Source organism: Coenobita brevimanus, chromosome 20, assembly GCF_032717465.1.
Source record: "Coenobita brevimanus isolate Jiangsu-jjx chromosome 20, ASM3271746v2, whole genome shotgun sequence".
In the NCBI taxonomy this organism is placed as follows: domain Eukaryota; kingdom Metazoa; phylum Arthropoda; class Malacostraca; order Decapoda; family Coenobitidae; genus Coenobita; species Coenobita brevimanus.
Window position 1 is genome coordinate 18188644 of NC_136973.1, and position 14142 is coordinate 18202785.

Sequence of the window (14142 nt, forward strand, 5' to 3'; positions counted from 1 at the left end):
CAAACCGTGATTTGTAGCGGGAGAAATAGTGGCTGTAAAGGCAGGACCTGGCTGCTCCCGTATCGACTAGCAGTCTGGCCTTCACGCCGTTTATTTTCATCTTGTGGTATACTGGGGGGCGATACTTAGGGGTAATGGCCCCCGCCACCGTGGGTTGGTGCGAGGGCGGGCCTAAAAATCCAGCTGGCTAGGGCTTTCATTCTCCTGTTCCTGCTCCAGTTCTCCTGAATGGGGCTCGTCCACGGGCGTCAGCTCGTCCCCTGGGGCCTCACCTTCTAAGGCGGACACTTTACGCGAACCCAGGGCTGTGATCCTGTGGCGAGCAGCTTTAAGCTGGTCCCGTATGTCATGAAGGGGGCAGCAGGAGTTGCAGGCTGTGAATTCCCATGGGTTGATAAGAATTAGGTTCGGGTTTTCTCGCCGGGCGGGGCACCAATGGGAGGGGTGTGCCCTGGGCGGGCTAGGCGCCGGGGTCGGGCTGGTGTGAGGCAGAGGTGGACGTGGTGTGGCTGGGGGAGCCGGGGGTCGGGTGGGGAATTTCTTAACAACATTGATTTGCTGTGGAGAAGGGCAGGCGGTCAGGAGGCGCCATATCAGCTATATATCTCTATCCATGTCTCCTGTTGGGTCATGGATAGTGAAGTGTTGCTTAACAACACTCGGGAGCACTCTGAGCAGAGTGTTAAATGTATACTGATCCCGGGTTTCCTCATCTGCCTCCGGGTAGGCAGCAATAACCAGGCGTCTTGCCTGTATCAGGGTATTATCTAAATCCCCATCGAATGAAAAACTATCCAATTGAGATAGAGCCACTACTTTCCCTAATGATGGGGGCTTGTACAGTGAACTTTGTAAAGTTCTGCCAGGTGAGTTCTGGGACGATTTTCGGTGCTATGTTCGCCGCCGCTTTACCCAACAGTGGTAATGTGACCGCAATTTTTTGTTGGTCATTTTCAAAGTCAAGATCCAGTAAGGGTTTAATTATTGCCAGATATGTGTGTATATCATACTCGTCGGGGTCAAATTTGGGTAACTGAACATGCGGTTTAGTTGCCATTTTGCCAAATATTCCTGATTACCTCTCTTTTATGCCCGGGTCTAGAACCACCGCTGGCCACCAGTGTAATGCTAGGTGGAAATAGGCTCGACTTCTCGTTCCTACTACACCTAACGTGGAGTGGGGTCCTCTTTCGAGACTGGAGCTTAGTGCAATAAAGAGAGGCAGGACACAAAAACTCTAGGCAATAACCTTTACACATATATTACCACAATCAGACACAGGACAAATCAGCAGATATTACAGCATAATACATAGCAATATAAAACCTTATCTAGGACATGGGTATTTCACAGGATACTTACTTATCTGCCATTAATGACAACACAATCAATCCGAGTGTATTAAGGGTGCAGTGAATATAGGCAAGCGTGGGAGGCGCGGGGGAAGGGGTGAGTCTCACAAGGGGGGGGAAAGGGGAGGGTGCGGGACAACTTGTAAGGGCGTCCTCTCGCGTCCTGGGCTACCTGTGGCTGCCGGGCTGGGCTCAGGAGTGTGGCCCTCGGGACTGGGGCCGAATAGCTCCAGGAACCTCTGTTGTAAGTCTTGGCCGGAAGTGGGAACCTTATGTCGTCGTAGGGGCGTATGGAGATCACGCCCGGGTGTCCTGGGGAGAATCAAGAGAGACTGCTGACTGCGGTCTCCAGCGTCTAGGGGCACCGACAGAGGAGGGCTGCGGCATCGACTTCCACTGGGGCCCGTCAGGTGCGGCTGCTTTAGAGCCAGACCTGAGCGGAGGCCAGGGGAGGCTGTGAGGCCTGTCTGGGCCACTGTGGGATGGGAGGCCTGGGCTCTTGTCTCCTGCCGGGGTGACGTCTCGCTCCTTGCCTTATTCTGTGCACCCTCGGAGCGACAATAGGTCGTCTCACGAGGAGGGGAGCGACAATAGGCCGTCTCTACCAGGACACTTTCGGAGCGACAATAGGCCGTCTCTACCAGGACACTTTCGGAGCGACAATAGGCCGTCTCACAAGGAGGGGAGCGACAATAGGCCGTCTCTACCGAAACACTTTCGGAGCGACAATAGGCCGTCTCTACCGAAACACTTTCGGAGCGACAATAGGCCGTCTCACGAGGGTGGGAGCGACAATAGGCCGTCTCTACCGGAACACTTTTGGAGCGACAATAGGCCGTCTCACGAGGAGGGGAGCGACAATAGGCTGTCTCTACTGGGACACTTTCGGAGCAACAATAGGCTGTCTCACGAGGGCGGGAGCGACAATAGGCCGTCTCTACCAGAGCACTTTCGGAGCGACAATAGGCCGTCTCACGAGGAGGGGCGCCGTCTGGAGTGTCTATAACAACTCCACCCCTAGCTGGCTCAACAATCCCACTCCGTGAAGGTAGTGTCCTTCTCCTACGACGGCGACGGCGTGGTGGCTGCGTGACATAGGGACGCACAGCCCGGGCTGACATATGTCGCTGTTGCCGGGAGTTGTTCCGACTGGTGGCGGCTACCCCGTGGGGTCCGTGTGGGGGTGTCGGCACATTCCCGGGCATACTGGGCTGTATCTTGCTTGCCCCATTGTCGGGGGCACTATGGTATATTTCGGGGGCACTGTTCTGTAAGTCACGCATTTTAATATATATATATATATATATATATATATATATATATATAAAAGGCACCCATTTCATAAAGAAGTTTCAGAGATATTAAAAGATATCACTGTATATGGTGACCCCCGGCAGCTCCCTGATAGTAAACAAACACGTCTCTTCATTTGCACACACACTGCCTAATGTATACACACACACACACACACACACACACACACACACGGCCTTCTACACACACAGTTGCCTCTCCCTCACACCTGCCTCCTGACATACGCCTTCCCGTTTGCTCTTGTTTCCCTCCTGCCTACGCTTCATCTCACCTGCTGCCTGCCTCCCCATCTCATTCTGCCTGTCTTACCTCCTCATGCTGCCTATCTCCTCTCTTCATGCTGCCTGCCTCCGCTTCTCATTCTGCCTGCCTCCCCTCCTCATGCTGTCTACCTCTCCTCCTCATGCTGCCTATATCCCTCCTCATTAAACCCTCCTACACACACACACACACACACACACACACACACACACACACACACACACACACACACACACACACACACACACACAATGACGAGATTAAATGATTGCCGTATTATTTTTTTAAAATTCTTTTGCACACACATTAACTTTGCCTACCATCTTTCCCCTGCGTCCAACATACACTTTCTTGCTGCCAGACATTGACCATCTCTATACTCTTTTTACTCTAACTTGGTCCAGATTTTCGTCCTTTTGCAACACATTTCACATCGCTCAGTGGTAGAAAAGGACAACATTACGGCTCTACATCTTTCCACAGCACTTCTTCATGACAGGCATCATAATTCTAATGCCATTGTATTCCTATAACTCAGCATTCATGATGGAGCGATGACAATTTTAGGCCAAGTTGGAGTAAAAAGAGTATAGCTTTACCTGTCTGAGGCCTTCCACGTGAACAATGCTTGATATTAACACCTTATACTTTGGCAGCCACTATAAGAGTTTGAAACCTTATACTTTGAGACCTTATAGGCTAATTTGAAACCTTATACTTTGGCAGCCACTATAAGGGTTTGGGCATTTTTTTCAGCTCTTCCTGTCAGACTCTTTGCAGATATTTTTATAAACTAGACATGCATGAGGAGAAAGTTTGGCTCGTTTACCAGCAAGGAGGATTTAAACTGTCTTTTTTTAGTGTTATCTCTCTCTCTCTCTCTCTCTCTCTCTCTCTCTCTCTCTCTCTCTCTAAGCGAACTGTCAGCAGATTTTTGCTTTTAACCTGTCTCACAAGTTACTACCACGCGTCACCCTCCAGCCTACATTTGCTGTTTCTATTTAGTACACCTGCGCTCGCGTGCTCAGAGAGAGAGAGAGAGAGAGAGAGAGAGGAGAGAGAGAGAGAGAGAGAGAGAGAGAGAGAGAGAGAAAGAGAGAGAGAGAGAGAGAGAGGTATAACAAACCTTCACATAGGCTACTAACTACAGCATGTCCCTCACCCTAACAATGTAGACACGTACTTCATAACTTAGGCCTTGGTAAATGATATGAACGTGTATGGGTGAATGAATTGATCCACGTCTCTCTTTAAAACTCTCAAATGATACACGGAATAAATATCATTTCAGCATTTACTTCCACTGACCTCGTACCCTTCCTTCCTCGATCCCCTGACCCCACACTCACACCCACACAAGACTCCATATCCACGTTACATCCCCACACCCACACTACATTCACCCACATTCACACCCATACAACCACCCACACCCACACCACACACACACCCTCACTCCTCCACCACACCGACACTGCACCATACACACACAATACCAGACACCATTGCAACATATCCAGTGTTATGCAGTCCTGGAGTTACACCAGGCCATTATACCATCTAAATGCCCTTCAGTAATTACCATATCAATGGATCAGACACCTAAATGAGAGTAGGAGACTGTGGGAGGCTCAAGAAGGAGGAGGAGGTGACCAAGGAAGAACAACAATGACAATAACAACGCAAATGAGGTTATCAGGAGTGTGGAGAATATAATTAATTGTACAGTAAACTGGCCTTAGACGGAAACTTGTGATCTTAAATAACACAGAAAAAAACAGTAAGATATAAATAACAAAATAAATCGCTTAGGAAAAAGCGTTTGGGATCTTCCTTACCCGACGAGAACACGAGACCAGGGCCCGTATTCTTGCCGGGTAAGGGGGCTCCCTAACACCTCTTCCTTAGCGATTAATTTTGGATATGGATGGTTATTATAGTTTTGTGTGTTATTCAGAGTATGATGATATTAGAATTTGTTAAGTAACACAGAACAGGATGGCAAGGTGTAATAAGCAAAATAAATCGCTAAGGAAGAGGTGTTAGGAGCTTTTTTAACTGTCGAAAATCCTCCTGTCATCCTTACATGCAAAACAGGCTCTTTAAGTTTGGTCAGCTCGGCCTGTTGCCAATGAGAGAGAGAGAGAGAGAGAGAGCAAGGTGGAGAGTTTGAAGAATATCCATTCAAGTAAATAGGAGGATAGGCAGGAGTGAGTGAGTGAGTGAGTGAGTGAATGAACGAGTAAGTGAGTGGGTGAGTGAGTAAGTGAATGGGTGAGTGAGTGAGTGGGTAAGTGAATATATGAGTGAGTGAATAAGTGAGTGAATGAATAAGTGAGTGCGTGAGTGACTGAGTAAGTGAGTGAATGAGTAAGTGAGTGAGTAAGTGAATGAGTGAGTGAGTGAGTAAGTGAGTAAGTGAGTGAGGAAATGTGTGAGTGAATGAGTGACTGAGTGAATGAGAATATGTGAGTAAGTGAGTGAGCAAATGAGTGAGTGAGTGAGTGGGTAAGTGAATGAGTGAATAAGTGAGTGAGTGAATAAGTACCGTAAGTGAGTGAGTGAGTGGGCGAGTGAGTGAGTGAGTGAGAGTGATTTAGGTAGGGCATAGCACTTACCTGGAGGCAGCAAATGCAGTGTTGGTCCGATGCTGGTGTTTGCGAATCAAGAGGACCAGGGTTCGTACTCTCGTCGGGTAAGGAAGAACCCTAACACTTTTTCCTAAGCGGTTTATTTTGCTTATTACACCTGACTGTCCTATTCTGCTTTATATAAATCCTTGTAACATTGCTATACTCTGCTAAAATAACGTACAGGAAAATATTAACCACCCACATTCAAAAATAAATCGCTAAGGAAGAGATGTTAGGGACAAAGAATGGAGTTACACACACACACACACACACACACACAAGGTATTTACAGTAGACTTGTATAATAACTGCGACATGAAAACCGTAAAAGGAATCGAGCAACTCACTGTAAAAATTACGTACTGTGTCAATAGGGGTCATGTATACCTGTAGGTTAATTGGCACCAGTTGCACATTGAGGTGGTTTGGCCATGTGGAGAGGATGGAGAGTGAGAGACTGACGAGGAGAGTATGTGTGTGAGGTGGAGGGGGGGGGAGAGGGAGGGGGAGGCCAAGGATGAGATGGAGGGATGGAGTGGAGAGGTAGCCTATATGAGAGAGGGGGGGTGTTTGCTGGGAGCAGGGCAGTGAAATGGCGGGGTACAGGGTGACATGGAGGCGATTTGTTTGTGGCCACCAATGACGGGATTAGGGCGTCTGGCGATAGATAGATAGATGATTATCTTGATCACGTTAGTAATCCACGAAGCTCTCACCTGTCCTTGTTTATCAGGTATTGATTGCTGGTTAATAATTATCTTGCTCACGTTAGTAATCCACGAAGCTCTCACCTGTCCTTGTTTATCAGGTATTGATTGCTGGTTAATAATTATCTTGCTCTTGTTTATTACTTGCTTATGTGTGCCCTGCCAAGTTATAGGTTAACAAATTTACCCTGTCCACTACTCATAAGAATGGTTTGTACTCCCTGTTTTATATTTACTGTTGCCTCATTATTAATATGTTTACAAACAGCGAAAGACTAACGAGGTGAGTATATGTGAGTGAGGTGGAGGGGGAGACTGAGGATGAGGTGAAGGGATGGAGTGGAGAGGTATGTGAGAGAGAAAGATGTGAGGTGGGGGGAGGGCAGGTAAATGACGGGGGACAGGGCGACATGTAGGCTGTTTGTCTGTGGCCGCCCCTTACAGCATTAAGGCATCTGGCAATAGGCAGATAGCTAGAATATCATCTGAACATACGCCATCTTCATTGATCTAATTACATTTTTCCTTATCCATATAACGTTTCATAGCACCAGTAGTCATCATTTTATATCTAATGTATTGAAGGGATTCCGTGGTCTGAAATGGTGAGTGAATGGAAGTGTGGCTCATCCAGTTCAGGAAACTTTGGTTAGTATCTCCCCCAATAGCTTTTTTTTTTTTTTTTTTCTGACTCACCTAACCTTCACGTGAGAGAGAGAGAGAGAGAGAGAGAGAGAGAGAGAGAGAGAGAGAGAGAGAGAGAGAGAGAGAGAGAGAGAGAGAGAGAGGCGTATAAAATGTTAGATGATAGTATATCTGGTGGTGTCACAACTTCTAGCGGAGAGAGAGAGAGAGAGAGAGAGAGAGAGAGAGAGAGAGAGAGAGAGAGAGAGAGAGTTGCGATGACACCTGAGAGAGAGAGAAAGAGAGACAGAGATAGAGAGAGAGAGTTGCGATGACACCTGAGAGAGAGAGAGAGAGAGAGAGAGAGAGAGAGAGAGAGAGAGAGTTGCGATGACAGCTGAGACAGCACTGTAGTTTATATAAAGGTGTAGGAGAGAGATGGGGAGGGGAGGAGATCGTGGGGAGGCAGGGTGAAAGAGAGACAGAGTTGAAAAGATTTGGGAGAGAGAGAGAGAGAGAGAGAGAGAGAGATCAAAGAAAACCAGCCAACAGAAAGCTTAACAAGTTCACGTAAAATCAGACATTATTATTTTTCATGCCATTATAAACACAGATTAATTAATATCTATGACGAGTTTGTTAATTATAAGGAGAAAAATATAAATGTTGGAAAGCTAATAATCTTATGCATCGGTGAAGAGAAGGTAAGTTTTATGCAGTGATGGCCAGGTGGGAACTGTGTAGTAAATGCTGTCTACCTGTCTATCTATTGCCAGACGCCTTAATCCCGTAAGGGGTGGCCACAAACAAATCGCCTCCATGTCACCCTGTCCCCCGCCATTTCGCTGCCCTGCTCCCAGCTCACCCCCCCCCCTCTCTCTCATATTAAATTCGTCGCTATATTTTGTGCATAGGGTAATGTATGTTTTGGATTCTATTTCATTGTTGGTTCTGGCTCACATTCTCTCTCTCTCTCTCTCTCTCTCTCTCTCAGCTAGAAGTTGTATGACACCATCAAATAGAAATATTATCACCTAACATTTTATATGCGTCTTTTGCTCTCTCTCTCTCTCTCTCTCTCTCTCTCTCTCTCTCTCTCTCTCATTGCCATTAATCTCTTTTTTTCCATTCCCTCCCTTTTCCTCTCATATCTCCTTTCTTTCCTCCTCTTCGACTATCTTTCCTCCCCTCCCTTCTTTTTTCTGTGTCTCCTTCTTCTTTCCACAATCTTCCTTCCCGTTTCCTACCTTTTCCTTCCACTTTTCCCTGCTTCCTCTTGTTTTCCTCTCCTTCCTACTTCCTTGCCCCCTCCTTCCTCCTTCCTTGCCCCTTCCTTGCTCACTCCTTCCTCCTTCCATGCCTGCTCCTTGCCCCCCCTTTCCTCCTTCCTTCCTGCGTCCACGCCCTGTCCTTGCCCCTCCTTCCTTCTTCCTTGCCCCTTCCTTCCTCCCTCCTTGCCCTTGCTTCCCTTTATACGTATCTTCTTAACCTGGTCATTTTGGCTAAGTTCCCAGCACCAGATGTCTGTATATTTTTCCTTCATACAGTCATTTGCTTAACTGGTCATTTGAGGCCCGGGAGCATCGCACAGTGGGGGTGGGGGGGTGGGGTGGGAGGGAGAATTGATGGTGTGGGGAGTGTGTGGGGTGAGAGGCTGGGGTGAGGGTGTGGGGTGGGAGGGAGAGATGATGGTGTGTGGAGAGTGTGGGGTGATGGGCTGGGAGGAGGGCATGGGGTTAGGGTGTGGGGTGGGGTGTGTGAGTTGAGAGTGTGTGATGAGGGTGTGGAATGGTGGGTGTGGGAAGAGGATGTGGGATTCGTGTAAGGGTGTGGGATGAGAGTGCGAGATGAGAGCGTGTGATGGAGGTATTAAATGGAAAAGCTGGGTGAGGTTGTGGGGACAGGGTGAGGTGTGGTGTGGTGTTGTGTTGGGTGTGGTGTTGTGCTGGGTGTGGTGTGATGTTGGGTGTGGTGAGCTGTTGTGTGGTGTGGTGTTGGGTGTGGTGTAGCGTTGGGTGTGGTGTGGTGTTGGGTGTGGTGTGGTGTTGGGTGTGGTGTGGTGTTGGGTGTGGTGTGGCTTTGGGTGTGGTGTGGCGTTGGGTGTGGTGTGGCGTTGGGTGTGGTGTGGTGTTGGGTGTGGTGTGGTGTTGGGTGTGATGTGACAGAGGGTGTGGGATGAGTCTGTCAGGGTGTGGTGTGGTGTTCGGTGTGGTGTGGTGTTGTGTGTGGTGTTGCATTGGGTGTGGTGTGGTGAGGTGTGGTGTGGCACTGAGTGTGGCAGAGGGTGTGGGGTGAGTCTGTGAGGATGTGGGGAGAGGGTGTAACAGAAGAGTTTGTGGACCAGAGTAAGGCGAAACTGTATAGTATCGCTGTCTGAAGGAGGAGTTGCCGTAGCCATGTGTACAAATAAACATAGCCATTAAACAGCATCAAATTCACGTACATCAACTTCACGTACATCCGTTTCATGTACATAGCCATTAAAGAGCACCAATTTCACTTACACTTTTGTTCCTGGACACCCTCTCCATAGTCGTACTTGGTTTGAATGGGTTAAGGGTAGTTCTGGTTACCACTCTCCCTCCGAGGCAAAAGTTGGCTCCTGCAGTGGACAACGTAGGGAGTATTAAAGTGTCAGCCAGACAATTGATTGGTCTCTCTCTCTCTCTCTCTCTCTCTCTCTCTCTCTCTCACACACACACACACACACACACACACACACACACACACACACACACACACACACACACACACACACACACACACACACACACACACATTAAAGGGAAATGAGGTTAGAATAATAATGTCAGCATGTGTTCCATTTGTGTGATTATTCATTTACCATTGAGTACAAATTCAGAATCAAGATTCTATCTATTTTTCTCCCTCGTCTATCTATCCATTCATCCCTATTTCTATACATTCACTCATTTATTCTCTTTTATAATTACACACGAACTGCCATTCATCTCTGTATTTCCCTCTGCCCATGGCCTCCAGTCTTTTCAACGCAGTGTGTCCAGGCATCTCGAAATGAACGGGTCCTGAATTTGGGTGTCTCATGTTTTTTTGTTTTACTATTTTCTTGGAAGGAATAATCTGCCTTTGGTTCCTTCTTCCTTACATTAAACAAAATATGTCTTCTGTCAGCCCTAACACAAACATATATCAAGGCATCAACAGATTTTCAATAATATTTTCCCTCTTCCTCAATTGTTTTAATATTTTGCCTCACTTGGCCATGTGGAGAGGATGGAGAGTGAGAGACTGACGACGAGAGTATATGTGAGTGAGATGGAGGGGGGGGGGGAAGGGAGGGAGAGGCCAAGGATGAGATGGAGGGATGGAGTGGAGAGGTATATGAGAGATGGGGTGTGTGAGCTGGGAGAAGGGCAGTGAAATGGCGGGGGACAGGGCGACATAGGGGCGATTTGTTTGTGGCCATCCCTTACGGAATTAAGGCGTCTGGCAATAGATAGATAGACAGACCTCCCCTTCTCTCATCAGCCACCATAAACACATTGTTGTCAAGCACTGCATAAATACTACTGTTACTAGTACTACTACTACTACTACTACTGCTACTACTACTACTGCTAGTAACAATAATAACAGTACCGTAATGATAATAATAATAATAATAATAATAATAATAATAATAATAATAATAATAGTAATAATAACAGAAATAATAATAATAAAAATTAAAGTTACGGCAATATTTGGCTTGAAGTGCAGAATTTTTGAATGCATGTTTTTTTCATTTCCACGCGAGATGAGAATGGCACATGGATTTGTTCATCTGGATTAAATGATATGCCCAGTATTTAGGGCATTTGTGTGTGTGTGTGTGTGTGTGTGTGTGTGTGTGTGTGTGTGTGTGTGTGTGTGTGTATTTTCATAGGGAGGCTGTCGTATCAACATACATGTAATTAATACGAATCTTTGTATTGTTCTAGTTCATTCCCTTGTATATCATTCTCATGACGATATTACAGGACTTGATACAGACGTGTAAGGCCTGTATTGTCATCGAGAGGCCCCCTAGCACCTCTCTCTTAGCGATTTATTATCTGGATATGGCTGGTTAATATCTTTTTGTACGTTATTTATGCAGAGTATGGCGATATTAGAAGGGTTTATATAACACGGAATAGGATAAGGTGTACTAGGCAAAATAAATCGCTTAGGAAAAGTTGTTAGGGAGCTTCCTTACTCGACGGAAAAACGGGCCTTGGAGCCTAGGGCCTGCTTTCTCGCTGGTCAAGGAAGCTCCCTAACACCCTTTCCTGAACGATTTATTGTGCTTAATACACCTGCAGTCCTCTTCTGGATATACTAAGACACATTTGATAATTCGTAGAGGAAGCTCCCTAACACCTCTTCCTAAGCTATTTATTAAGCATATTGCACCATACTCTCGTTGCCTGTGTTAGACAAATCCTTATGACGTCGCCATACTCTGCATAAATAACGTACAGAAGAGTAATAAGCAACCATGTCCAAAACTAAATAGCCAAGGAAGAGGTGCTAGGGAGCCTCCTTACCCCACACCATCACCCACACTCGGGCCACCCCCTCACCCCACACTCAACCCACCCCCTCTCCCCCCACCCCACACCCTTACCGCACCCCCCCACCCCCACTGTACGATGCTCTCAGGCCTCAGATGACTAGTTAAGGGAATCTTATCAGAAAATATACAGACGTCTTGTGCTGGGAGGGTGGCCTGAATGACCTGGTTAAGAAGATACGTATGTGGGGAAGGAGGGAGGGAGGAGAAGAGAGGAGGGGCAAGGAGGGAGGGAGGAGAAGAGAGGAGGGAGGAAGGAGAAGAGAGGAGGGGCAAGGAGGGAGGAAGGAGAGGAAAGGAGGGACAAGGAGGGAGGAAGGAGAAGAGAGAAGGAGGAAGAAGGGAGAGACAAAAGAAGGGATTGGCGGGAAAAGGGAAGGGAAGGGAAGGGGACAGAGCGATAGGAAAAGAAGAACAGGGAGATCAAAGAAATGGGAAAGAGAGGAAAAGGAGGAAAGAGGGAGAGAAAAGGGAAGGGGAAAGGCAGGAAACCAGAAGGAAAAGGGGACGTGAGGTAGGAAGAGGGAGAGAAAGAGGGAAGAGAAAATAAAGTGAAAGAAAAGAAAAGCAAAGGAAAGGAGAGGAAAGTGGGGGGAAGGAGAGCGAGGAAAAAAAACAATAATGAGAGAGAGAGAGAGAGAGGGGGGACCAATTTTTTTTTTTAAGTTGATACAAGTCCACGTAAGAGAGTGAAGACAGTGACGATGGTAGGGATGGACACAAGAAAAACTTAGATGAATACTCTCTGTCTCTGTCTCTGTCTGTGTCTGTCTGTTTGTCTGTCTCTCATGTTGCATTAATTAATTCACTCAGCTCACCTCACTAATAACTTAATTAGTCGATATCAGCGGAAGGTATTGACGATATTGCCCTTTGAGAGAGCAGGAGGAGGAGGAAGAGGAGAAGGAGAAGGAGGAGGAAGCAGAAGGGAAGAGAAGGAGAAGAGGAAGGATATGAAGAAGAGGAGGAACCAGGAACTGATGAAGGAGAGGAGGAGGAGGAGAAGCGGAGGAAGAAGAGAGCTGATGAAGAAGAGAAGAAGGAGGAAGGAAGGAAGGAGAGAACTGACGTAGAAGAAAAGGAGGAGGAGTAACAGGAGGAAGTAGATGGGAGGGAAAGGAGAAAAGGAAGTATATACGGTAGTAGGAGAAAGAGGAGATGAGGAAGGAGAGAACTTGAAGTAGAGAGGGGGAAGGAGGGGGAAGGGAAGAAGAGTAGGAACAGATCTGATTACACAGGATTACACAGGAAAGCAAACAGCAACAGACCTTATGGTCCTTTCGAGGCTGCTTGTTAGAGAAAACTATGACTACAAGATCTAACTCTACATGCTGAAGGATAAGGATAGGAAAGCAAGAAGGCTCCCCCCACCACCAAACCCTCCAGGAAAAAGTGAGAAAAACCACCATGCAGCATGGAAAAACTGACATGGAAATTTTATAGGAAACACTGGAAAGGAAAAGTCACAATCTATAATACTTTATCTATAAGCTACCCGATTGAGTAACCTGAAAGAGAAAGTAAACAAATAAAATAATAGTTACGGCATGACATTATAAACCGGTACATTGAGTTAATGGGAAGTCTGTGGACATAACGTGGAAGCTACACACTGCACAGTGTGGATGTTTAGGGGTGGTGCGGCAGTCTTGCCTGGTGCTTTTACGGTAGGCAGCAGTCAATCAGACCCTAGCTCCGTTTGCTCCACTGAGACAAGGAACTCTCCCATGTGGGACAAGTACACAAGTTTCATCCTGAAGCAGTGACCCCTGGTACATTAAAAAAATCCCGATGGTGTTCACTTGACTAACAGGGACCCTCAGTGATCCACAGCCCATCACAGGTCGAAAGTAAGAGTAGTGACCGTTAGCTCAGGGTTATCTGTGCAGATCCTAATCTGTGCTTATATTGCTTTCTTTGCATTGGGGAGATTGAAAAATATATAAGACGGGTGTCTTAGATAAAAGGGGACTGCACAGTGCACAGTGTGGATGTGCAATGCACAGAGTGGATGTTTAGGGGTGGTGCGGCAACCTTCCCTGGCGCTTTTTAGGTAGGCAGCAGTCAATCAGGCAATAGCTCCGTTCACTCCACTGAGACAAGGAACTCTCTCATGTGGAACAAGTACACAAGTTTCATCCTGAAGCAGTGACCCCTGGTACATTAAAAAAATCCCGATGGTGGTCACTTGACTAACAGGGACCCTCAGTGATCCACAGCCCATCACAGGTCGAAAGTAAGAGTAGTGACTGTTAACTCAGGGTTATCTGTGCAGATCCTAATCTGTGCTTACTGTATATTACCTCATTTGCTTTAGATAAATCGAAAAACGTATAACGACGTGAATTGACGCTATGTTAAGTTTACGGGGTGTCCTGTAGACACGAGGGGACTGCACAGTATTAAAGGGAGGAAATGGAGTAGCAGGTAGAAGAGGAGGAAGACGACGAAAAAAAGAAGAGGAGGAGAATAGAAGAGGAGGCAGAGGAATGGGAGGAGGAGAAGGGAATGACGAGGAGTGAAGAAAATGAAAAAAAAAAAAAAAAGAATAAGTGGAGGAGGTGGAAGAGGAGGAGAGCGCATAAGAAGACGAGGAGGAGAAATAATGAAGAGAGAGAGAGAGAGAGAGAGAGAGAGAGAGAGAGAGAGAGAGTCACGATCTGTAATCTCAAAAA